Below are 24787 nucleotides of genomic sequence, written 5' to 3' on the forward strand. Positions count from 1 at the left end.
CCCTGTAAAAACATGGAAGCATCTAGTATTAGTTAATGTTATCAGATCATTGGCTGGGTGCAGGTGGCCTAAAACTGGTTCATTCTGAAGCATGTTGTCTTCAACTATGGATTTGTACTTTAACTCCTTTAATTTCTTACTGTAGATGAAAACATTTCTACCTTCCTGCTGTTTTTGGATAAACGAGGTGTCAGCACGTAGGCAGGAAGATTTTTCTATTTTTAATAATGAAAGGCTTTAAGACTGTCTATTTTCTTCAGACTTACCTGATTTTATTTCCTAAGTGTTGATAAGCAGTAGTATTATTGTTTTTTAAAATAACCTAGAATTGCAGATTTCTTTTTTAATCCATTAATTAGACTAGTACTTAAAAATTTCTAATATTTGTATCATTTTAAAATTAGTAATTTTATTGCTTTGGAAATTGAGAACATGGCTTTGTGTACAGTTTATGTTTGTTTGGAACTTTTTGAAATTTTCTTTGTGGCCTAATATATTAATATTAGTTTTTACAAATGTTTCATGAATTCTTTAGAAGGAAGATATATTTTTAAAATGTCAGTACAAAGCCTGATATCCACTAATGTTATCAATTATATAATTCCAATCCTCCATGCTTTGTTAAGTTTTTCCTGCACAGTAGATCAGACTGAGGTGTGTGCTCTTCTAATGTGAGTGGATTTTGGGGCACCAGTTTTCCATGCAATTCTAATAATTTTTGCATTTTGTTATATCAGTTCTTTTTTTTTTTTCTTGATACAGAGCCTCACTGTGTCGCTCAGGCTGGAGTGCAGTGGTGCAATCATGGCTCACTGCAACCTCTGCCTCCCGGGTTCAAGCAATTCTCTGCCTCAGCCTCCTGAGTAGGTAGGATTATAGGTGCCCACCACCATGCCCGGTTAATTTTTTTGTATTTTTAGAAGAGATGGGGTTTCACCATCTTGGCAAGCTGGTCTTGAACTCCTGGCCTCGTGATCCACCTGCCTCGGCCTCCCAAAGTGCTGGGATTACAGGTGTGAGCCACTGTGCCTGACCATATCAATTCTTTTTAATTTTTCAGTGTAATGATAGTTCAAACAGAAATTCATGCTTTTTGTGTCTTAATTATTGTTCCACTTAATACTTTTGCCTTGAATTCTATTTTGTCTTGTGTTAATATTGTCACTCCTTTTATTTTTATCTTCTTGAGATATAACCTATCTGGTTGTTTTGACAGGTAGTATCTCATTTTTTCTCCTCAATCTGGAAGACTTTGTCTTTAATATTGGGGAGATCAATTCATTTATGATGGTCATCATAGAAGATAAGTTCAGTTCTACTTGTGCCTTCTTCTTTTTGTTTTAAATATATTCTTGCTTTTTGTGGGGGTTGGGAGGTCTGCTTTTTGTTATGCGTGCTGTCTTTGATGTCTTCCATAGTGTTTGGAAGGCATCTATTTCTAATTCTACAGTCTGGGAAAGCCTCTCAGATTAGCCGGCCACGTGGATTGTTTCTCTGCCATTTATTGTGGCGGTTTAGCCCCTCACTGCTCTCTGTATGGATTTTAAGTTCTGTTGAAATTTTAGTTTCCTTCCTTATGTTGTTCATCTCCTTACATTATCCTATTATCTTTTTGCCTTAGCTTCTTTCTTTCATTATGGCTCTTTGCACCTTTTTCATTGAAGTCTTTGTGCATTTTAATGAGGATATTGAAGACTTTCCCGATACTTTCTTCTGGCTTCTGTGGTAAATAGTTTCACATTGTGTATTTCTGAGTCATTAGGATGATGATCTCATTTTTTGTTCCCTGTGCTATCCATCCACCTGCAGGAAGCACAGTTTTGTTAGTTTTATTTTCTCTTTATTAAATCCTAATATATTTACTGACTGCTTCCTAGAGATACATAGATAAATTAGGCAGACTTTATTCTGTGTTTGTTTTCTGGATTTTAATTTTTTTCCACTCAGTTAATTGCATCTGATCAACAACACATCTGCCTTTTTTTTTCTGTTTGCTTGTTTGTTTGGGTAGTTGATCTTGGACTTTCCAGGCTCCAAATCTGTGAGAAAGAAGAGAACTAAGCACCTACTTTATGGTATTTTGTTATAGCAGACCGAAAGGGCTAAGAGAATGTTAAACAAATTACTTACATTCTGTCTCTGTCCTATCTTCCTTTTTTGTTGTTATTCTTTTAATCTTTTGAATATGTGTACAAACTCATCACTCCATTTTATTAAGCTCCTGAGACCACTGAAAGTTGTATGACAATGCCATAATCTTTACTCTTAAGGTTAAGAGGCACAGACTCCTGAATTCAAGTTCATGAGTTCCTGAATTCATTTACCAATGTGTATTTGCAATTTTTGGTACTATGATTTTGATTGACAGATATTTAAAGGTAGTAAGTTTTTTCAGTCTGATACATATTTGTTTTTAGAGTTTTTATTTTATTTTATTTTATTTTTTTGAGACGGAGTTTCGCTCTTTTGCCCAGGCTGGAGTGCCCTAGCGCTATCTCGGCTCACTGCAAGCTCCGCCTCCCGGGTTCACGCCATTTTCCTGCCTTAGCCTCCCTAGTAGCTGGGACTACAGACGCCCGCCACCCTGCCGGACTAACTGTTTTGCATTTTTAGTAGAGAAGAGGTTTCACCATGTTAGCCAGTATGGTCTTGATCTCCTGACCTTGTGATCTGTCCTCCTCGGCCTCGCAAGGTGCTGGGATTGCAGGCATGAGCCACTGTGCCCAGCCTGTTTTTAGAGTTTTCACTTCTAAAAAAGGTAATCAAATAGGTTAGTCTTTCATTATGCTTTTTTTTTTTTTTTCTTTAAAGACTGGATCACACCGTGTCACCCAGGCTGGAATGCAATGGTGCAGTCATAGCCCACTGCAACCTTGAACTCCTGGGCTCAAGTGATCCTCCCACGTCAGCCTCCTGAGCAGCTGGGACTATAGGTGTGCACCACTATGCCCATCTAATTTTTATTTTTTTCTGTAGAGATAGGGTCTTGCTGTGTTGCTCAGGCTGGTCTCAAACTCCTGGCCTCAAGAGATCCTTCTGCCTTGGCCTTCCAAAATGTTTAGAATATAGGTATGAGCTAGTGCACCTGGCCTAATTGTGCTTCTATTTAGTTTAGAACATACGGTAACAAGGATAATGGACTTAAACCAATCTGTGAGTAATAACGTTTTCTTAAAATTGCATGGAGAAAGTGGAATCCTGTTTTCTTCCTTTCTCTCTTTTTTTTTTTTTTTTTTTTTTGAGATGGAGTTTCACTGTTGTTGCCCAGGCTGCAGTGCAGTGGCGCAATCTTGGCTCACCACAACCTCCACTTCCTGGGTTCAAACGATTTTTCTGCCTCAGCCTTCCGAGTAGCTGTGATTACAGGCATCTGCCACCATGCCTGGCTGATTTTGTATTTTTAATAGAGATGGGGTTTCTTCATGTTGGTCAGGCTATTCGTGAACTCCCGACTTCAGGTGATCTGCCCATCTTGGCCTCCCAAAGTGCTGGGATTACAGGCATGAGCCACCGCACCCGGCCAGTCCTCTTTTCTAATATACCACCAGATAGCGCATTCTGAATCAGCCTAGGACTCTTAAAGCAGTAATTGATAGTCAGGGCTTGCCAGCTGAACACGTGACTGAGTTCTCTCTAGATCTGTTTTTTGAATTCGTATTTGAGGATGGTGTTCTGCTGTAGGAGTTGTGTAAGTTAAAAGTCTCGGATCCTGGCAAATATTTTATGAAATCAAAGGGAAAAGTAAGTTATTCTTCTCATGGCCTCTGTTTTCCCAGAAAACTTAAAATTATATTGCTTTTTTTTTTTTTTTTTTTTTTTTTGCTATTTTTGCTGCCTGGTTCCTTTAAACTGTTCTTGCTGTGTTGCCTTGGCTGGAGTGCAGTGATATGATCTCAGCTCACTGCAACGTCTGTGTCCTTGGTTCATGTGATTCTCCTGCCCCAGCCTCCTGAGTAGCTGGGATTACAGGCTCTTGCCACCACACCCAGCTAATTTTTGTGTTTTCAGTAGAGACGAGAGTCTTACCATGTTGGCTAAGCTGGTCTCAAACTCCTAGCCTCAGGTGTTCCTCCAACCTCGGCCTCCCAAAGTGCTGGGATTACAGGCATGAGCCACCATACTGATATATGTAGTGTTGTTGAAGGAACTCTTTCTTATGAAGATTTTTCAACTGGTTTTAATATCAACTGGACTTTTGTTTAAGAGTTTTCATAATAATGATATTAATAACTTCTGTTTCATTATTTTTTCGAAGTGCCTTCCAGTTCTTAATTTGTCCCTGGTTCATGTTGGGTGAATTTAACACCTTCTGATGTTTAAGGTTATCCTAGATACTAAGAATGTGGGGGAATTTTTAGTTTTTTTCCCCCTAGAAAGATGATTGTGGAGTCTAAAATAAAATCCACAAATTCTCTCTGAATCCTAGTATCTTTTTTCAAGTATTCTTTCTACCTATGACTTTAAACTTTTGGTATTTACATGATACAGTCTTGGTTGTATTATCATATCTTGTCAATATAGTATATCCGGATAGAATTTTAAATACCAGTGGAGTTTTTTGTTCTTCGTCGGCTGTAAGGACTTCTTAGAAATATATCAAAATTGAGAGTAAATTTTTTTATTCTAAATACTCAGAGGTGGAGTTCCTTTTAATAATTTTGACCTTGCCTACAATACTTGTATTAAATTTATATTTAGAAACAGAGTCCTTATTTGGCATCTACTCCATTTTTAAGAGTTTCTTTTAAAAGAAGCAGTTGATGTGTTCTGACTGGTATTTGAAGAATTTAACTGATTCATTTAACTTCAGAAAGTACAGCAAAGAAAAGAAAAAGCATAGTAGAAATCTAAATTTTTGGTTTATGAAATGGAAGCATAGTTAGGGTCTTTTCTACAGTGTATCCTCTCTCTACTCAATATATAAAGACGCTTTTAGTTATTTAATATTGATTTGTAATGACACAGACTAAAAGCTGCCATCTGACATTCATATCATGTAAGATTTTCTTGCTTCACATTCTAAGGCCCACATTTTGTTTGTAGGGAAGTGACCTTTTGCTTTGTTCCTTGTTTCTTCTACTCATGGATCTCAGGCCTTAAAGTGGTGCAAGTGAAGCTGTCAGATATAAAGGTGGTTTTGGTTTTGGATGCTATTGATGGTAAAGAACAAGTTTCGTGCTCACCCTTCCCTGTAGTTTGCAGACCCTCAGAGAGCTAAGGAGGGGAAATGGAAAGAATTAGAGCATGACTATTGCTAACCCATGTTTCCTTCAGAGGAAGGAAGGGAAAGAGCAGGCAAATGTTGAAAAAATAAAGATGGAAGGGGCACCCTTAGAAACGTTTGTACCTCCTCAGTGTAGAGGCATGAAATGACACCCACAAAGGAGAGACATGGTATTGTCTTGCTTCCTGCCTCGGTATTGGCTAACTTTCACTTTAAAGGAATTTTTGAAATTGGTAGGACGTAATAAATGCTCCAGTCAAGGCACGTTAGTCATCCAGCCATTTGTTCGCTTATTTAAGAAGTACTTATTGACTGCCTGCTGTGTGAATCCAGTAATTTCACTAGGCATTGAAGGTACAAGAGGAATGTTGTTCTCGTGGAATTAATACCAGTATATATATATACAATTTAGTGGAGTGGGATGTTGCTGAAATGGACGTCTATGTAACTTGTAATGGGAGCAAGGAGGTAAGAGCAGCCAGAGGAATTACCAGAGGAGGACTGGCTTGGGCTGAGTTTTTTTCAGGCTGGCTAGCTGGGAGCAGACATTCTAGGAAGAAGCTGCATGTAAAGACAGGAAAGGGCATATTACATGTGAGGGTGGGGGAGGATGCATGGCAACAGATTAGGTGGAATCGTAAGGGCATCTTATGTCTTCTGGTAGAGTTAAGGTTTATGGGGGACTTGTAAAGTTGAAGAGGGTTTGACTCTGATGAGATTTGAATTTTGAAAGATCATTCTGGTAGATGATGTTCTGGTAGACAATGAATTGGAGAGGGAAATGAAACTGCAGGTGTGATGCCCAGTAAGGAAACTAGTATACTAGTTGAGATTAGGGATGATGAGGAGCTAGATGAGGCAATATAGATAAAAGAAAGAAAATGGGTGTGGTAAGTATCAAGAAGACAGAATAGATGAATTCATTGACTAATTGGTGGGTATAGAGGCGGCATCTAGGATGACTTTCCCGTTTTGCCTTAAGTAACTGGGTGAGTATTGGCACCCATAACTTCCTGGTTAACCAAATGAAATGCTACGGAAAGTTTAAGGAAGACAAGGTCTGAAAAAAATGTCCACTGAGTTAGGCATCTAGGAAGTCATTGGTGAATTCACTGAAAGGGGAAAGTGTAATGATTCAGTCACAGTTTAAAATTGCTTGGGAGAAACAGTGGCCTAGAAGATGTCATAGTGTTGCAGGGCAGTTCTGACTATGCAATTGCAATTGAATCATCTTTATTTGTAGAGGCAACAATCTCCCCTGGGATTTTCCTTGGCCTATTTCAGCTGCCTGGGATTAGGAACGGAGAATGTAAACAAGATCTTGGCTGATGAGGAAAGAGTAGGATGGCAGAGTTGGGGTTTTGCTCACTAGGTGTGACAGGCTGGCAAGGTGTCAGACTCTTGGAGGAACTGGGAGAACAGTTAGCATTGGCCACATTTTTTACAGATGAAGAAACTGAGGCCTGCTGATGAGGGATTTATCACAGCAGAAGGAGCATGCTTTTGGAGTAAGATAGCGCTAGACTTGATACTTAATAACTCTGTGACCTGGGAAAGTTATTTAAAAATCTTTGTTCACATAAATCTTCTTACTCTGCCATTCCAGATGAAGAATCTAATAGCAGCTATTTGTGGGTGATTGTGAGTAGTAGTATGAATAAGGTTCTAGGGTTCAGAGTCAGATCCGAATTTGAATTTCAGAAGTCCTTGTGTAATTTACTTGAACTCTGAGCTTGTTTCTTCATCTATAAAATGAAAATATTCTCAAATGCTGTTTTGAAGCCTAAAACTAGAAGAGATAATTGTAATGTTTTCTTAGTATAGGGACTGGCAAAGGGTAACAGCACAGAAACTGACAGCCATTTATTATGTTGTTATTTTTACTGTTAATCTTTGGGAACAGTTGGGCTTTTCTTTCCCTAAGAATTTGTGTCAGTTACCTTATGGAGTTTCAGTAAGATAAACTGAAGATATTCAGTATAGGAATGAAGTTTTTTATTTATTCTGCCTGATACTCAATACGTTTTTCCTGCTTTCGGGCCATCTTCAGTTCTGGGTAGTGTTCTGCGAGTGTTGGCGTGACTGCTCATGTTCTGTTTTCTTGCTGCTTTTTTCTTATTCCTGTTGAATACTTTGCTTGTTGGAGTTGCCCAGTCTGTCAACCATTTAGTCTGTTTCCATGCTTGTCTTTCGTATTTACTGGCTTTCTATCTCTGAGTAATTTCAGATGATTTCTTCTGACATTTGACTTGATTCTTTTTTTTTAATCTTTATTTTTTTACCTTTGTCAAGTCTACTGTTTAACCCATCCTTGAGTTCATTTTAATAACCATGTATTTTCCTATCTGGAATGTCTGTGTTTCTTTTTCAGAACTGCCCATTTTTATTTCAAAGTGTTCTCTTGTTGCATTATGAATTTGATTCCTTCCTTTATGTCTCAGCTCCTTATATTTTAAAGTCCTGTGGAGAATGTTCTGTTGTCTAATATATGCTATATGAGCTGATAATATTTTATGTAGTTTTTAACGTGAGTTGTCTTCCACAGGATGCAGATTATGAGATAAACATGCTGTGCTATATGATGGTTATTTTGTGTGCCAACTGACATTCGGTCAGACATTCTGGGTGTATCTGTGAGGGTGTTTTTGGATGAGGCTAACCTTTGTATTGGTAAACAGAGTATAACAGATGGCCCTCCCTAATGTGGGTGGGCCCCATCCAATGAGTTGAAAGCCTGAATGGAACAAAAAGGCTGATTCTCCCATGAGTCAGAGGGAATTCCTCCTACCTGATATCCATGAGCTGGGACATGGGTCTTCTCCTTCCTTTGGACTGAAAGTGAAATATCAGCTGTTCTTGGGTCTCAGAGCTGCTGGCTTTCCGACAGTGACTATACCAAGGCGCTCCTGGCTCTTCAGTGTGTGGACTGCAGATCTTGGGATTACCAGTTTCTCTCTTACTGTTTCTGTGTCTCTCCACACACTTTCTTGGTCCTGTTTCCGGAGAATCCTGACTAGTACAGATTTTAGTCCAGGGAGTGGTTCTAGAGGAGCAGTGTTTTCAGGATGGGTTTTCTGAACGTGATTCTGGGGTTTCTAGAAGTGACTCTCTAATCTGATTAGACTAAAATATGCTGATAACTCTTTCCAGTAGTAAAGAGAGCACTGATAGGCCATGGCATGATCTGGCAATAGAGATACACAAGATATCACCATTGGATACTCCTAACAAACCACTTAAAGCAATCAAGGGTCTGGGTACTGTGTATATGATATTTTTGAACATTTTTGGTAAAGTAACAAATATAGCGAGATTGGCTGGTTGTTACTAATGTCACTGGACAAAGTGGGGAAAGAAAAGGATGAGCTCAAGCATTTAAATTCCCAGCTGAAACACCACATAAATGCCCTGAAGGCTTGTATGTGTGCCCTGAAGGAGAACCTTAAGTTGTATTAGTTGCAGGGCTGAAATGGCTAAAAAACCCAGATTCTTATCCTGTGACTGGCTGTATTATGATACACATTGAACTCCCCATCTCATAGGGTGAATACTGTTAAAGGCATTGATTGGGAAGGAATGGGGTGCTGAAAGTTGGGATGGGGATGTGTGGGAAGACCCTGATGAAACTGGGGATAGTGAACCCTAAATTCTGATGAGTCCTCTTTGCCAGTGGATGTGGCCTCTCCACCCACGATGGGAATAGCCTCTGCATCCCTGTTTGAGGGCATTAACCCTGCATTGTCTGAGGAAACTGTAGTGGCTTCCTTGAGGCAGTTGCTTTGTAAGATAAATTTAAATTTATCTTACAAAGGCATTGAAGGTACAAGAGGAATGTTGTTTCCATGGAATTAATATCAGTATATTAATTCCTGAATTATATAATTATATAATAATGCTGAATCTACTCAGGACCCACCTTTACCACAGCTCTTTGTTTTTAGACCAGTAACTCCAGCAGGCTCCTAAAGGTGAAGGTTCAAAGCATGACCCCTGAGAAGGTGCACTACACTCCAAAATAACTACTTGAGTTTTCTAACCTATACAGACAGAAACCTGGGGAACAAATGTGGGCATGGATATTAAGACTGTGGAATAATGGTGGAAGGAACATGAAGTTGTATCAGACTGAATTTGTTGACATATACTCACTAAGCAAAGATTCTGCATTTAATGTTGCAGTTCAGTGAGTTAGAAAGTGCTTTAATAGTATGTTGGGTTGGCTGAACCATGGACCAAAAGGTGGCCTGCAGTGATTGAATTAGACGTGCTAGACTCGGCTTGTTTTAATGTAGAGAAAAGGATTCAAAGGCTTATTAGGAAGAATGAAATGTTAGAGTGGATTTGTCATTTAAGATCTACTTACCCCACCATGAGAGGGTCCAGAAGACATGCCTTTCACACCTGTGAGAAATCCATTTGTGAGGGGAGCCCCAGCATCCTTGAAGAGCTCTGTGGTTGCTTTTGTCTGTTAGACCTTACAGTGGGAACTGTAGTCACTGAGTTGGGAAACCTAATGCAGCAGGAGCAACTGGATCCCAGGGGCCAAGTGGCAGCACTCAGCCTACAGTGTTCATCCTGTGTGTCTAACGTGGGTGGTATCACCAGTCATTTGAAGGCCTGAGTAGAACAAAGGCTGACCCTCTTAACAAGTAACAACTCTTCCTGCCTGACTGCCCTGAGCTGGGACATGGTCTTTTCCTCCCTTTGGACTCAGATGGAAACATTAGCTCCTTTTGGGTCTTGAACCTGTTGGCTTTCATGCTGGAACTTACACCATTGGCTCTCCTGGGTCTACAGCTTATTGACTGCAGATCTTGGGACTTCTCAGCCTCCATAATCACACGAGCCATTTTCTTGTAGTAAATCAATCTCTCTCTCTCTCTCTCTCTCTCTCTCTCTCTCTCTCTCTCTCTCTCTCACACACACACACACACACACACACACACACACACACACACACACACACACACACACATTATTGGTCCAGTTTTCCTGGAGAACCCTAACACAGCTATTTAGTGTTTGCCTCTCCTGGACCCTGTGGACCTGCTCGAGAATCCCACATGATCTGAGTAGGCTTGGAAATCTGACTTCTCCTTGGTGATTCTCTTTCCACCTGAGAATCAAGGCAGATGACATGATTTCTGACACTTCCCTGGCTTGTAGGCAATTTTTATAGTCCCTGTTCACTGTTAGGACAGTTTATTATTGTCACCTGGGCCTATTATTCAGTATTATAAAAGTAGCCTCCTAGGCACGTCATCAGTCTTGACTGAATATATCAAGAACTTGTCCAGACTTTCCTTACGACAGTTTACATCAGCTACACTGCAGTGTGCAAGGATTGATGAGAAAATGAGAGCGCTGTCTAGATCAGTGGGCTGTTACTCCTCTAATTTTTTGTTTTTAGATGTAGTCCCAGAGCCGGCAAAGTGTCTGAGAGGGATGGCCACAGGAACGAAGGATGGCAGGAATAAATTGAAACTGCAGTGACCCCAGAACTTGGGGAGCAGGAGGGAGCTCAGTTCCCCGTGGAAGCAGTGTGGGTGGGAAGTGTGCATCACTGCTGCTGTCTCCTCTCAACTCAGGGCCACTTGTTAGACGTTGCTTATCTCGTGGGTCTTCCTCAAATCTGGTCATGTAGGGAAGCACCAGGAAAGCTTTGTGCGTGTGTGTGCATGTGTGTTTGCTGGAATGTTATGAAAACAGATATGTTTTATTCTATTATTTGAACCAGGAATAATTTTGCTAGGAATAAGTAAGACTGTTTTAAGTATAAGTTTAAAATTCTCATCCTGAATACGTGAGACTGGAAAAAACAAAAAGGATCTACTCCTTTTTTCTGCTTCCTTTTAGCAGACAAGTAGTTTCAAGCCCCAGAGGTATAAGGAAAAAATTATGGGAAAGAACTTTGGAAACAGATGTCTATTATTTGATTTTAGCCACAGAAAGCCACAGTCTTAATTAGTGGAACCCTGGTGTTCCATGGGAGGAGATTTTGAGAACCACCAAACTTGTCTAGTCAGTTCCTTGTCACCACTGCAACACTGGCCCCTCTATCCTGTGGCTTACTCACAATTCCAAGGTCATGTAGCTTGGGGCAGAGGCATGATTAGAACCTAGGCACCCACAGGTATTCTTTCTGCTCCTTGGAAAATGGACTTCTTTTATTTTTAAAATAGGCACTGGAATGTATGTCTTGGTGTGACTCTGGGGCCAGTTTAGTCTCAAGAGATTTTTGTCTATGAATGCAGTGACCTTATCAGGCATAGACAATTTCCTGTGTCATTAAGATGTTCCTTGGCAGAATATTATTTTTCTTGGTGAATATACTGTGGTATAAAACACGCATGGAGAACCAGCTCTGTTTTTTTCTGAGTGAATTAGCTGTATTGTAGCTTATCTGTGGCAAGATCTTGCTTTTGAGTTTATTGACAGTGACTCCTGTCATTAGTGACTTGCTTGAATGAAGTCTTGGCTTTCTCTCCTTTTATTTTGACTTTTTTAGCAGTCTGAGTCACAGCCAGGAAGTCCTTTGAAACCAAACCCTTAGCCCTTTTTTGTGTTTCAGGGACAGTTTGGGAAATGTCCCTTAAAGGGGTCCTTTGGTTTCTCTGTTGGGTCCCTTATCTTTTTCACCAGCCCCACGTAGGTCCTTGTTCTGTCCTAAACTGATTGGTTTGAGGGTCATGGTGGGGAATTCGGGTTTCCCCCGCTGCCTCTGGTCAGCACTTTATAGCACAGTTTTATTAAGATGTGGAAAATGAATTTTCAAATCCTCAAGTACACCCAAATGGAAACAGAAAACCTCAAAGAAACACTGAAGTTTCTTGAGGGAAGCTGTCAATACTCTGCCTAATTCATAAATCTTGTCCCAGTACTCATAAGATGTAAGATGGTAGATACAGTAGGTGAACTGCAAGCACCTGTAATCAGTTGTGTCATTTGTTACTATTTAAATAGCTTGTTTCAGTCAGTGAGCAAAACTAGCATATACACAGAACTAAAGATTTTATACTTTAAAATTATCTTAGCATATAGGCCGGGTGTGGTGGCTCACACTTGTAATCCCAGCACTTTGGGAGGCCGAGGCAGGCGGATCACAAGGTCAGGAGATCGAGACCATCCCGGCTAATATGGTGAAATCCCGTCTCTACTGAAAATACAGAAAATTAGCTAGGCATGGTGGTGTGCCTGTAGTCCCAGCCACTGGGAAGGCTGAGAATCGCTTGAACCTGGGAGGCGGAGGTTGCAGTGAGCTGAAATCACGCCATTGCACTCCAGCTAGGGCAACAGAGAGAGACTCTATCTCAAAAAAACAAAAACAAAAAACTTAACATATAATGCTTTTGACAAAGTTTATTAAAAATAATTCTTTCAAAGAGCTTCAGGTCATTGTTCATTCAGGTTGAAAGAATAAAGAAAATATATTTAGAGAAATGGTATTTATTGGAATATTTGCAGTCTGTGCTCGTTCAGTAAATTGAGTTGGAACAATAATCCATCAGAGTCTTTGGTCAGGTGTGGTAGTGGCTCATGCCTGTAATCCAGCACTTTGGGAGCCAAGGTGGGCGGATAGCTTGGGCTCAGGAGTTGGAGACCAGTCTAGGCAACATGGTGAAATTCCATCTCTACAAAAAATTAGCCAGGTATGGTGGTGTGCACCTCTAGTTCCAGCTACCCAGGAGGCTGAGGTAGCTGGAACTACCTGATGGTCGAGGCTGTAGCGAGCAATGATGGCACCACCACACTGCAGCATGAGTGACACCTGTCTCAAAATCTTCGTAGACTTATATAACAGTCATGACAATCGAATGACATTTTTCTACAACTTGAAAATTTGTCTTTAAAAAGAATCAATTTTAAAAAAGAGTTAATAAAGTTGGAGTTTGGCGTCAGACCTAGGTTGATTCCTAGTTCTTTCTAGCTGAAAGTATTTCCACTTATAAAATGGGATCATAGTAGTGCTTATTCATTATATCTTAGTGAAGATTAAATGTTAGAAGCTGTGTTACATATTTAGTGCAAGGCCTGGACACTCTCTGTTAACGTCAGTCACTGTCACTCTTCTGATGAGAAATTGCTATCCCAAATTCACTATTCTCAGAGTTCAAATATGATATTTTGGCTGAACTTGCAATTTAGAAAGAAAAACTATTGTATGTAGTAAAAATCTGTTGGAAAATATAGTACTACTTTTCTTTAATGGGGGAGAGGTTTATGTTTTTCTTTAAAATATGTTAATATTTAGGTTTAAATTGTTCATAGTTGCTTTCTATTAACTCTAAAAAGATTGAATTATGTTTTCAACCCAAGATTTTTTGTAGGTTTCCTTGTTCATTTATGCTCCGATGCATGGTGCTATGTAATATGACTATAAAATTGCGTGTTTTATATATTACAGTTGACCCTTAACACGGGTTTGAACTTTTTTTCAATAAATATATTGCAAGATGTTTTGGAGATTTGTGACAATTTGAAGAAACACATAGATGAACCGTGTAGCCTAGAAATACTGAATAAATTGGCTAGGTGCAGTGGCTCACACCTGTAGTCTCAGCGCTTTGGGAGGCCAAGGCAGGCAGATCACCTGAGGTCAGGTTCAAGACCAGCCTGGCCAACATGGTGAAACCCCGTTTCTAGTAAAAATACCAAAATTAGTTGGGCGTAGTGGCATGTGTCTGTAATCCCAGCTACTCGGGAGGCTGAGGCAGGAGAATTGTTGAGCCTGGGAGATGGAGGTTACCGTGAGCCAAGATCACGCCACTGCACTCCAGTCTGGCTGGCAGAGTGAGATTCTGTCTCAAAAAAAAAAAAAAAAAAAAAAATTGAAAAAAATTAAGAAAAAGCTATGCCACTAATGCATAAAATGTATGTAGATACTAGTCTGTTTCGTCATTTACTCTCATAAAATATACACAAATCTATCATAAAAAGTTAAAATTGGCTGGATGTTGTGGCTCACGACTATAAATCCCAGCACTTTGGGAGGCTGAGGTGGGTGGATCACTTGAGCCCAAAAGTAGGCAATTAGCAGTTACATTTTTGGGATCAGAAGTTATCTGAGGATTTCTGACTGCACAGGAGGTCGGTACCCCTGTCTCCTCCCCCTCACATTGTTCAAGGGTCAACTATACGTACAAGGAACTTTTAAAAATAACTTTTTTGACCTAAATTTAATATGTATCCCCAAAGTTGGACTTAGTTTAACTTAACATGTGGTAGAAACACTTTGGGAGTGTTGACTTTCATGAAGTGTCACAATTCTAAAACGCTGAGGAAAAATTCATACATATTCAGTACCTGTGTTTATCCAGAGCACATAATTACTTACCTTCCTTGTAAACCCCAACCTTATGTTCAGTGATTTCTTTTCTTATAGGAGTTAACCTTGATGCTTTTTGATGTAAGTAGCTATATTTGTTAAAACAGCTAAGGACTTGGCTCACCTCACCGCCTCTGGCAGTGTAAGGAATTAACCACCGTGGACACTGTGGGGAGGAAGCATCATTGATGCCGGATGGCAAAGGAAAGGCCATAGTCAGCGCATCTGTGTTGCCACTGCTTTGGGTGAGCGCTAGGGGGCAGTAAGAAGCGATTCACTAAGTCCCCATCCTAACTTTCCCCACTTTCTTGCCCTAGTACTGAAGGGAAGTCAGACCAAATATCTTGGTAAACAAAAAGTGGCCAGCAGATTGTCAAAGCGGTTTTCACTAAGGAGTGAGCAGTTTTGATTTGTGATTCTTACTGAGGTTGAAGTTCGTATTTTGATGTCTTCTGAAACATTGTCACTTCCATTTAACTGATGGGAAATGCCATTTTATTTTAGCATCTAGATGATCTATTTGAGGTTGATTGGAAATTTTGCTTTACAATTTTTTCATTTTTCAGAAAAACCAGTTGTCACATGTTTATGTTTTACTTTTGTGTTGTATTTTCACCATACTGTAGGAAGTACTTTTTTCAATTATAAATTAAGGAATCCCTCCCAGAGCAGTTACATGAATGTCAAGCTGAGATAGCCTTTGAATTCCGTTTCCCTTATGTATACACATGTTTTATTTTGCTATCGTTTTTAAACTATTATATATGTATGTATATATGTATATAACATTACTAGAAACTATTTTGCTATTGTTTTTATTTATTATTTTTTATTTATTTATTTATTTATTTTTTGAGACGGAGTCTCGCTCTGTCGCCCAGGCTGGAGTGCAGTGGCGCGATCTCGGCTCACTGCAAGCTCTACCTCCCGGGTTCACGCCATTCTCCCGCCTCAGCCTCCGAGTAGCTGGGACTACAGGCGCCCGCCACCACGCCCGGCTAGTTTTTTGTATTTTTAGTAGAGACGGGGTTTCACCATGTTAGCCAGGATGGTCTCGATCTCCTGACCTCGTGATCCACCCGCCTCGGCCTCCCAAAGTGCTGGGATTACAGGCTTGAGCCACCGCGCCCGGCCTTTGCTATTGTTTTTAAACATATGTGTGTGTATATATATTGCATATATAGTATTACTAGAAAATATGAAGGGAAAATAAAAGCTGGAACCAGCAAGGTGATGAAAAGGCCACTGTGGGAGTTGAACATGAAAGAATGGTGCTTTCATGAGGAAGGAGTTATTGATGTGGTTTTGGGGGCTGAGGTTTGTTTTTGTTTCAGCTACCATCTTAGAGACAATAGTGAATCAGAACTGTATCAGGCAGGCAGATTTTAATGCCCATTCCAAACAGAGATGTCTCTCTTAGATACACAGGGAAAGAGTCACATAGACCGTCTGTATTTGTTCTGCTTCTCATTTTACCCTTGCGGAATGAAGGAATTCTGCTGAACAGTGCCAGCATTAGTTTAGGCTGAAACATATAATTGTATTGAGTAATAAAGGAATTTTAAAATTCCTGTTTTTTCCTGTGGCTCTCTTTCACAAAACAGGCTAATGGTGAAATACTTTTGCAAGCGTTCCCATTCATCTCTGGCTGATGCAAGATGCCTAGTGCCTTGTGGTTTCCTAATTACTGAAGCCCTAATTTCTTTGGCAAATCTCTCCTCTGTAGATTTCCTTTTGGTAGTGAAAATTACTCACATGACAAGATGAGCACTGGCATCTCTGGTCTGGTTAAGGCAACATCTGGATGCTGAGATTAGCCGTAGGGATGGGTCATCTTTTCTACTCAGGTTAGCAGATTAGTGGTCCTTGGTCAGTGGGCTGAGACAGATTTCTTACCACTTACTTGTTTCCTGGCTCACTTAAAATGAATCAAAGACAATAGCTTGCATTCTACCATAGAAAGTAGCAATCATATTGCCCACAGTCAGAAAGAAGACAAAAGAATTTGAATGCACTTGACTGACTGTCTTAGTGGAGGCCTCTAGAAACTTGTTGCCCAACGTAGGGTTTACAGATAAACAGTGTCGTCTGAGAGCCTATGAGACATGCAGAGTCTCTGGCCCCTGCCCAATCATACTGAAATTAGAACTTTCATGTTAGTAAGATGTCAAGTAATTCTGATACACAAGTAAAGTTTGAGAAGCTCTGCTCTAGAACTGTAAGTCTATGAAGACAATCTGTGCTATACTACAGTTATAAATGGAGTTTTTAGTCAGTCTGTCAGTCACTGCAGTACTTTTTACAAAAGGTAAATTCCTCTGGAATATGAAGAAATAAAAGTTTATTATATATACAGGTAGAAAAAAAAATCTGAACTAGTTTTTCTGTGATTTTTAAAATAATTTGTGGATAGTTTTATGTTCAATGAATTTAGCAATATGTGCAGAGAAAACTGTGGTGTTTGGCTTTCTTAAAATCCTGAGACCTTTTTCCTTCTCATTTTAACAGAACATTGAAGAATGTATGGGTTTATGTGTGGTGTTTGTAAAGAAAATAGATATATATTCAGAAAGGAAGTTTAAAAGTTCTCATGCACAAAGATAAAAATAATATCTACCCCAAGACATATTTATCTTTTAAAAATAGTGATGTTTTGAGTCATAATCTCAATTCTTACCTTACTTTAGGATAAAAAGAAAGTAATTTGCTTTGTTGGTCGTATTTTAAAATTTAAGTTTTTAAAATTTCTTAACATAAAGTATCATTACACTCATTTTAATATTTTAATAGTTATCAAAGAAATGTTCTAAGACTATATTTGTAAAAAAACAGCGACTTTTAAATTTGTTGTGAAAGTCAGTATTTGCTTGTTTGCCTGATTCTCTTTTGTTTTCTCATTAATCTCAACATTTGTTGAGCATATGCTGTGGGCTGATACTGTGCAAGGCAGGCAGGCCTGCCTTTGATTTTCTTTAAAAAATCAATATCCTTTTTCAGTAAAAACATCTCAAAAAATTCACAGTGATAGTGACGTGGAGATAACTGCATTAGCACAGGAAGGTGTTTTTTTGAGTGACAATTTCTCTGTCGCTAGTTTTCCTTTCACACTTTTACCTTGAAATTATGATATGCAACATACAAACCAATGTGGGAGAACCAGCTTTTCAGGACACTGTATAATATATTTGTAATTTTCTAAGCCCGAATCAGAAAGTGGCATTAACTGAAAATATTTAAAGCGAGAACACACTAGATTATCCATCCGTTCAGATTTTTCTTGACGTTAGGAAAGCTAGTAATTACTCTGCCTTCCTGGAATCGTTAAAAAAGTAACCCTAGTAGTCAAGTCTAATAAATGTGGAGAACAATGAGTGATTTAAATTTCCTTTTGTTGTTGTTTTTTTTCTTTATACCTGAGTTTGATTTTATAAGTAGGTTAGTTTAAAATATCTTTTCAAATCCTGGCTGTTATATCTGGTTTCATTTACGTAATTTAGAACTTGACGGAATTTGTGAAATCTTCACGACCCGATTTAAAAACACTTTTCAGCAGAGATACCGATCCTTACCCCTCCTTTCAAGACAGAGCAAACAGCTTGACGGAGCTGCTGCTTAGGAGGAGAGTGGCATGACGGCTGTTCTTCTTACACATCATTTTTCTTAAGGATATGGTATCCCAGAGTGCTCCATTAATACGCAACTCCTGTGAACATGGTGCCTGAATTTGAAAAATTTAAAACAATTATGTTCTTATCTGCTGCTTGGTACACACTAATCTTCTCCTGTCAGTCAGATGCAGTTAGGTTGAAATGTTGATCTGTCATATATTGGTGGTAAGGAAGTAAAATGCTTCCTTTTAAATGGAGGAACTGTGAGAGAGGTCCAAGATAAATTTTGGGCCTTTGGTCACAAGGTTCAGCCAGAAAAGACATCCACCCAAATGGTAATTACCTTTTATGTCATGCCATGAATCCACTTCATTTCTGGAAACTGTCCAATTTTCTGTTTGTTTTAAAATTAATTTTGGGGGAAAAATTGTAGTCTTTTTTGCAGTTTCTCAGCTTTTGTGTTTTGTCTGTTAAAATATTATTAGGAAATAGTAAAGATAAACTTGGTTGTAGATAGTCTTCTAATTGGTAAGGACAAATATCCTTATGATTTGATATCATTTGCATTGTATCAGATTGGGCATATAAAGCCTCATTTAAAGATGTTAATTTGTTTGCTTTTTTGAAGTGGTCACCATTTATCAAGTATTTGTGCCAGTATGGGAAATGTATATAAAAAATAAAGTATGATAGTTATCTTACGGGTTGAAAAAGATGTTATGAAAGAGTTGATTTATCAGCCTCTTTAAAGGTTAAACATTAGCCTGAACCATATGAAATAGGTAAAAATCTGTAAAATGTTGAATACTGAAATTTTATATGGTTATGGTTCAACTTTTTATATTACTCTTGGAATAGATTGGTTTTTGTCTTTTTTTTTTTTTTTGTATCTCTTCAATAAGAGGCTTTTGCTGAACTCGTCTTTAGCCAAATAAAATTCAGCACAGGGTTGGGTCTTGCCAAAAGTTCAGGTCGTTAGCGATAAATACTTTGAAAAACCCAGCTTTTCTCTGATCAGTCATTTAGTTGCGTATCTGGGCATATATTTATTTGATGTAATTATTATTAATACTATAAACCTTAGAATTAGTCAAGAGAACAACGTTTGGGTGGCACCAGACAATGAATGTCTGGAGTCGAGTGGCCTAAGTTTAGGTGGAAAAAATCTTTTTCTGAATTTGAGTTGGAAAAGAATTGGTGCATACTTGTGGTCACTGCCTTTCTTTCCTATTTTATATGCCAAAATCCAAATTACAGATTTTAACCACTTCCCAGTATCTTAATTTAATTTTGAATATGAGTACTTTTTGAACATTACTTTTTGTATGTTAGTTAATGTAAATTATTAACAGCAATCTGAATAGAAAAGAAAATTTATTTTAAATGCTATTTTGATGTTGGATAGAATTTCTGAAATAGAAGTAAATGCATTCCCAAATAGGGTTGTTGTATGTATTCACAAACCATTTTTCTTTTAAGTCAGAAAAATGTGGACTGGGCCAACAGCTGAGGAAGAAAGACTAAATATACTTCATGGTTTTTCCATTTTTGTGTCTAAAATCTACCCTGAAATATAAAATCTTTTAATTTAAATTTTCAATAAACGTGATTGTGACTTGGAATTGTGCGTGTTGGGAAGAATAATTAGTGAATGGTTGAATATAGAAACATATAAAGCAACCTTCATCCTTTCTTACCTTTTTTTTTTTTTTTTAATGAAAGTATTGTATGGACAAGGCAAAAATCCAACTGTGTATAAAGTCCCTCTGGTCACATTTATCCCTAGTGCTATATCTTCCCTTCAGAGTATAATTTTTGGTGTATTTTCTAGCAATACTAGTGTCTAACCTTTACAAATTTATGTAAACGTTATTTTCTACAGACAGCTCTGCCTTTTGCTGGAATAGAGATTCTTGTTCTTGCACATGTATATAACTTGTACATTTTTGAGTATATTCTTAGTCTAAAATTCTTAGCTTTGGAATAGCTGGGTCAGAGGGTAACTTTTCTTCTCTAAAAGTATCTCTACCAATAGCATATGAAAGCACCTTATCACAGTGGGGTTTAGATAACTTTTCTTTGTCAATTTGATAGGTGAACAGTATAGTATTTCATTTTGATTTATATTTATTTCATTTTGATTAGGGGTCAGTATCTTTGCCTGTAAATCTATTTATGAGTTCATTTATATATGAACTCATTTCTCTTAATTGCCTGTTCATCAACTGCCATTTTCCCTATTGGACTGTTGTTATGTTTACTTTTCATACTGGACACATTATTTGTTTATTTGGACATCATTTCTTTTTGTCATATTCATAAGCTTTCTCCCTCCAGTTTGTCATTTGCTTTTTAATTATTTGGTAGTTTTTGGCCCTACAGAAGTTTCTAGTTTTCCTGTAGCCAGTCAGATTATCAGCCTTTTTCCTTTATGATCTCTGGATTTTGTGTCCTGCTTAAAATATTCCCTGGTCTAGAGTTGTAAATACATTTATCCAGGCTTTTTCTAATATTTTATCATAAAATTTCCTTTTTAACCTTTGTTGTATCTGAAAGGTCTTTTGGCATAAAGAATGAAGTAGGGCTGTAGCTTTACTTGCTTCCTAAAATGTGGTTTCCTAGCATAATTGATTGAATAGTCCATTTTTTTCTCCATTGATTAAAAGATACTACTTTTATCTTTTTTTTTTTTTTTTTTTTTTTTTTTGAGGTGGAGTCTTGCGCTGTTGCCCAGGCTGGAGTGCAGCGACTTCCGCCTACTGGGTTCAAGCAATGCCCCTGCCTCAGCTTCCCAAGTAGCTGGGATTACAGGCGCCCACCACCACGCCTGGCTAATTGCTACCTTTATCTTATACTACATTCCTGTATGTATGTGGGACTGTATCTAGATTTTGATTGTATCATTGATATCTCTCTGATATAGTTATATTTTCATAATACATAATTTTTATGATTAAAATGATTCTATCCTTTTAATATTTTTTAAGATTTCTAGGTTATCCTTGCATATTTATATGACTCCAGCGTATAATTTTTCACCTGTCCAAATCTCTGTAACCTGTTGTTTAATTAAACTGAAGGTTAATTAGAGTACAGTGGATGTCTTCATGATGTTGAATCTTCTAATCCAGGAGCAAGAGTTTTCTTTCAATATTTAAAAATATTTTGTTTATACATCTTAGAAGAGCTTAAAGTTTTCTTTATATTATTCCTATTAATATCTTGTTAACTCCATTTTAGGTGTTCGGATTTGTTGCTAGTATTAATAGGATATTTCCTCCCAGCATAATTTCCTCGAATGTTATCATTTTTAAATTTGGAAACTCCTGATTTTGAATAATAATTTTGTAACCAGTTGATACATTCTTGTGTTTTAGGTATACAGTTATATCATCAATCAAATGATAATTTTAGTCTCTTTAGTTCTTTTATTTAATTGCATTGGCTAGTAGCAGTAACAAATTCTGTGTCTTTTAAATACTATCAAATTGGCCAATAAAGTGCCTTGAGTGAATTCAATTTGATTTTAAAGAGCCTTTCAGAAAGGTACTCTTGAATTTAGTTTTGTATTTAATAAAGGACTTTAAATATCATTCTTAATTAAAGTCAAAGTATAAGGAACCAAAAAGTGTAGACTTAGGTATTTGTTTACTGTATTGATATTTTCAGATTAGAGAATTATCTGTGTTTATGACATTGACCTGCCAACTTGTGTGTGGCCTTCAACTATGGTGGACTTTCTAACAGAACATGTCATCTTTAATTTGAAAACCTAGTACAGTTAAGCAAATGCCAGTTTAGGCCAGTGTTTCTTAAAACTATTGGTAAGGTAACATGAAATATTTTAAGGGGTACATTTTAAATTAATAGTTATATCTAATTTTAATTTGTCATAAGAAAAAATCATATACCCATTTTTAACCTGTGTGTTAATGGTTGACGTTTGGTTAGAACAAGATTAAGATGAATGGATTTAAAGAAAAATGTGTGGTACATAGATGTCTTAAACTCTTAAAGAGCATGAGAAATTGATTGAAATAAGGAAAACCCAGTTTTGGATTAATATTAAGATGCATACATTTTCAGAGATCAAGAGCAGGTGTTTCGCATATTTTGTTAATAACAAGGCTTAGTAAATAGCAGTACTGATGATAATACTGAAGATTATTATGAGTAATAGGTTACACTATGAGCTTTTATGCATTATCTCATAAACTGATTATAAGAATTTACCTTCCTGGCATTACAGTCTCAAAGACATACAGCTTACTTCCACCAGATTACATAGGTAGCAAATGGCTATATTTCTCATTTATTGTAAATTTTACTTATTCAAAATTCACTCCAATTCATATTTACATAAGATAATTATTTTTACAAGTTATATTTGCTTTTGGGGATCTTCAGTGAAAATAAAATTAAATCAAAAAATTTTTAATTTTTTTCATTTTTAATTTTTGTGGGTACATATTAAGTGTATAGATTTGTGGGTTACATGAGATATTTTGATACAGGTATGCAATGTGTAATAATCACATCAGGGTAAATGGGATATCCATCACCTCAAACATTTATCGTTTGTGTTACAAACAACCCCATTATACTCTTTAATTTTAAAATGTATAAAATTAGATGATTTTTGATGATTGTCACCCTATTGTGCTAGCAAATACTAGGTCTTATTCTTTCTGTTTTTTGTACCCATAAAATTAAATATATTTAAGCTAATTTTACATTGTAGACAAATACATGAAAGTACTTTGTCTCATTAAATCTAGGGATATCACTAATAGTTCAGGCATTTCTAAGGGAAATTTGCCGGTGTAAAAGCAGTCTAATCATATTCTCATTCATAATTTCCAAATATTCAAATTAGGTAGAAGCTGTGAACTTTAACTGTGGTCTGTATAAATTTTTGTGGACTAGAGATAGCTTGTATTAGGTATCATATAATTAAAGATAGAAGTGTTGATAACAGAAATGTTAGTCAGCTTAAGCACTTCTAAATTGACTGAGTAATTAGCACTCAGTTTATGGCCAAAATCTAGAGTTTGCAACACCCCATCTTTTAAATATTCTTTAGTTTAAGATTGTTGTGACTTCTTAATCTGAAATAATTGCTTCTTATAGGTGGAAATAATTTTAGAGATTGTTTTAGGGTGTGAAGCCCTAATTTTATAGGTGAGAAAACTGAAGCCAAAAGAAGTTAGTGATTTTCCCACAGGACATTGTTATAAATGGTAAAGCTAATCTGATACTGGAATCCATATCCCTAGAATTCAGTGGAGATAGTTTTGTGTTAGTGGGAGAGGTAGACTTTACAGCTAGAGGCCTTCCACTTAGTGAAATTTTATTTTTATGTTGTAAAATTTTTGTTTTTTAAAAATAGAAAGGAGTCTCCCTATGTTGCCCAGGCTGGTCTTGAACTCGTGGGATCCCACCTCAGCCTCCCAAAGTGCTAGGATTAGAGTCACGAACCACTGCACCTGGCCTTAGTGAAATCATTAATTTATTTCACCTTGATCAGAAGTTGGTGATTTGTCATTCTAGTCACTTCCAAATACTGTTAATCTGTATATACCTGTTCCTAAATGAAAATTATTTTACAAGTGCCTGATCTTCTCTCATAATACGTACTAGGTGGAATGAGTGTTTTTTCAAGGAAATAATAAAGTACTTACAAACTTTAAGAAGACTGGGTCGTGGCAGTGTTTGCCTTGAGCATATTGTTCATATAATTAAAAATATCGGGACTTAACCTATACAGCAGACCAAAATAGAGGGTCTTTTAAATATTTTCTGTTATTTCCAGGATATAATGTAATTTTAAGACATGTGAAGAAGATGGAAAAAAAAAAAAAAAAAGAAAACTCCCAAACCTAAAAACCTTGGGACTTAGTTAATGTGCACAATCCTGGCTGGAATCTGCTGTGTGTACTCAGTCTCCCCACAGCTTGTAAAGTCAGTTAAATATAGTCACAGTTGGGTTCTGGGGACGAGCAAATAGGAAAAGAAGGGAAAGCTGGAGGCGTGTTGTAGAAATACACTTCAAAGTAATTTATTCTAACGCTTTTTAAAGCCTTCTTTGTAAATGCACTTTTAAATAGTAGTTCTGTTTCCTTGAATCCACGCAAGAGCATAAAATAGACGGGATTCAGAACTGGCGTGGGAATATTGTCAGCTCCATTACTGCCTGTGTTGGGACAGCTGCTCTGCTCCACGCTGCCTAGTTTCTTTTAATGAACCTAGGTTCAGGTGGCTGAAAAAGCCGTTCTGTGGTAGACGCCTCCCATAATCCTTATGTGCATGTTTATTTTGTGTGCCTGTTCATCGGAGTTTTGTGGCAGTTAAATTGTCCACCTAGGATTTCCAAACAGAAGGAAACACACGTATAAGTGATACAGTATTTGCTGGCAGTGTGGCTGAAAAAATAAAAAGTCCATATACCTTGTTCTCCTTACATTCATTTTAATGAAATCAACTAAACTGATTCTTCAAATCAAACCACTGGCTCTTCAATGATCTTTCCAATTAATAAGAATATAGTTGCCTACCTTTTTTTCTGTGAGTTAAGCATTCCAAGATAAAGCCCTTAATCATCTTAAATTGTCTGGGATAACTTTGAGCAAC

At 37.5% G+C, this 24787-nt stretch overlaps 1 protein-coding gene and 1 long non-coding RNA gene across 7 annotated transcripts in view; both read left to right on the forward strand.

Moving 5' to 3' along the window:
* LOC105487304 (uncharacterized) overlaps window positions 1-24027 on the forward strand; it is a 93320-nt gene extending 69293 nt beyond the window's left edge. For all 4 annotated transcript variants that reach the window (XR_011624130.1, XR_011624133.1, XR_011624132.1 and 1 more), the window contains one exon: window positions 1-24027. This exon is cut by the window's left edge. This is a non-coding gene — a long non-coding RNA (uncharacterized lncRNA).
* LOC105487306 (GDP-mannose 4,6-dehydratase) overlaps window positions 1-24787 on the forward strand; it is a 635071-nt gene that overhangs the window by 69971 nt on the left and 540313 nt on the right. The gene's annotated exons all lie outside the window — the stretch shown is intronic.

Source organism: Macaca nemestrina, chromosome 5, assembly GCF_043159975.1.
Source record: "Macaca nemestrina isolate mMacNem1 chromosome 5, mMacNem.hap1, whole genome shotgun sequence".
Lineage (NCBI taxonomy): Eukaryota > Metazoa > Chordata > Mammalia > Primates > Cercopithecidae > Macaca > Macaca nemestrina.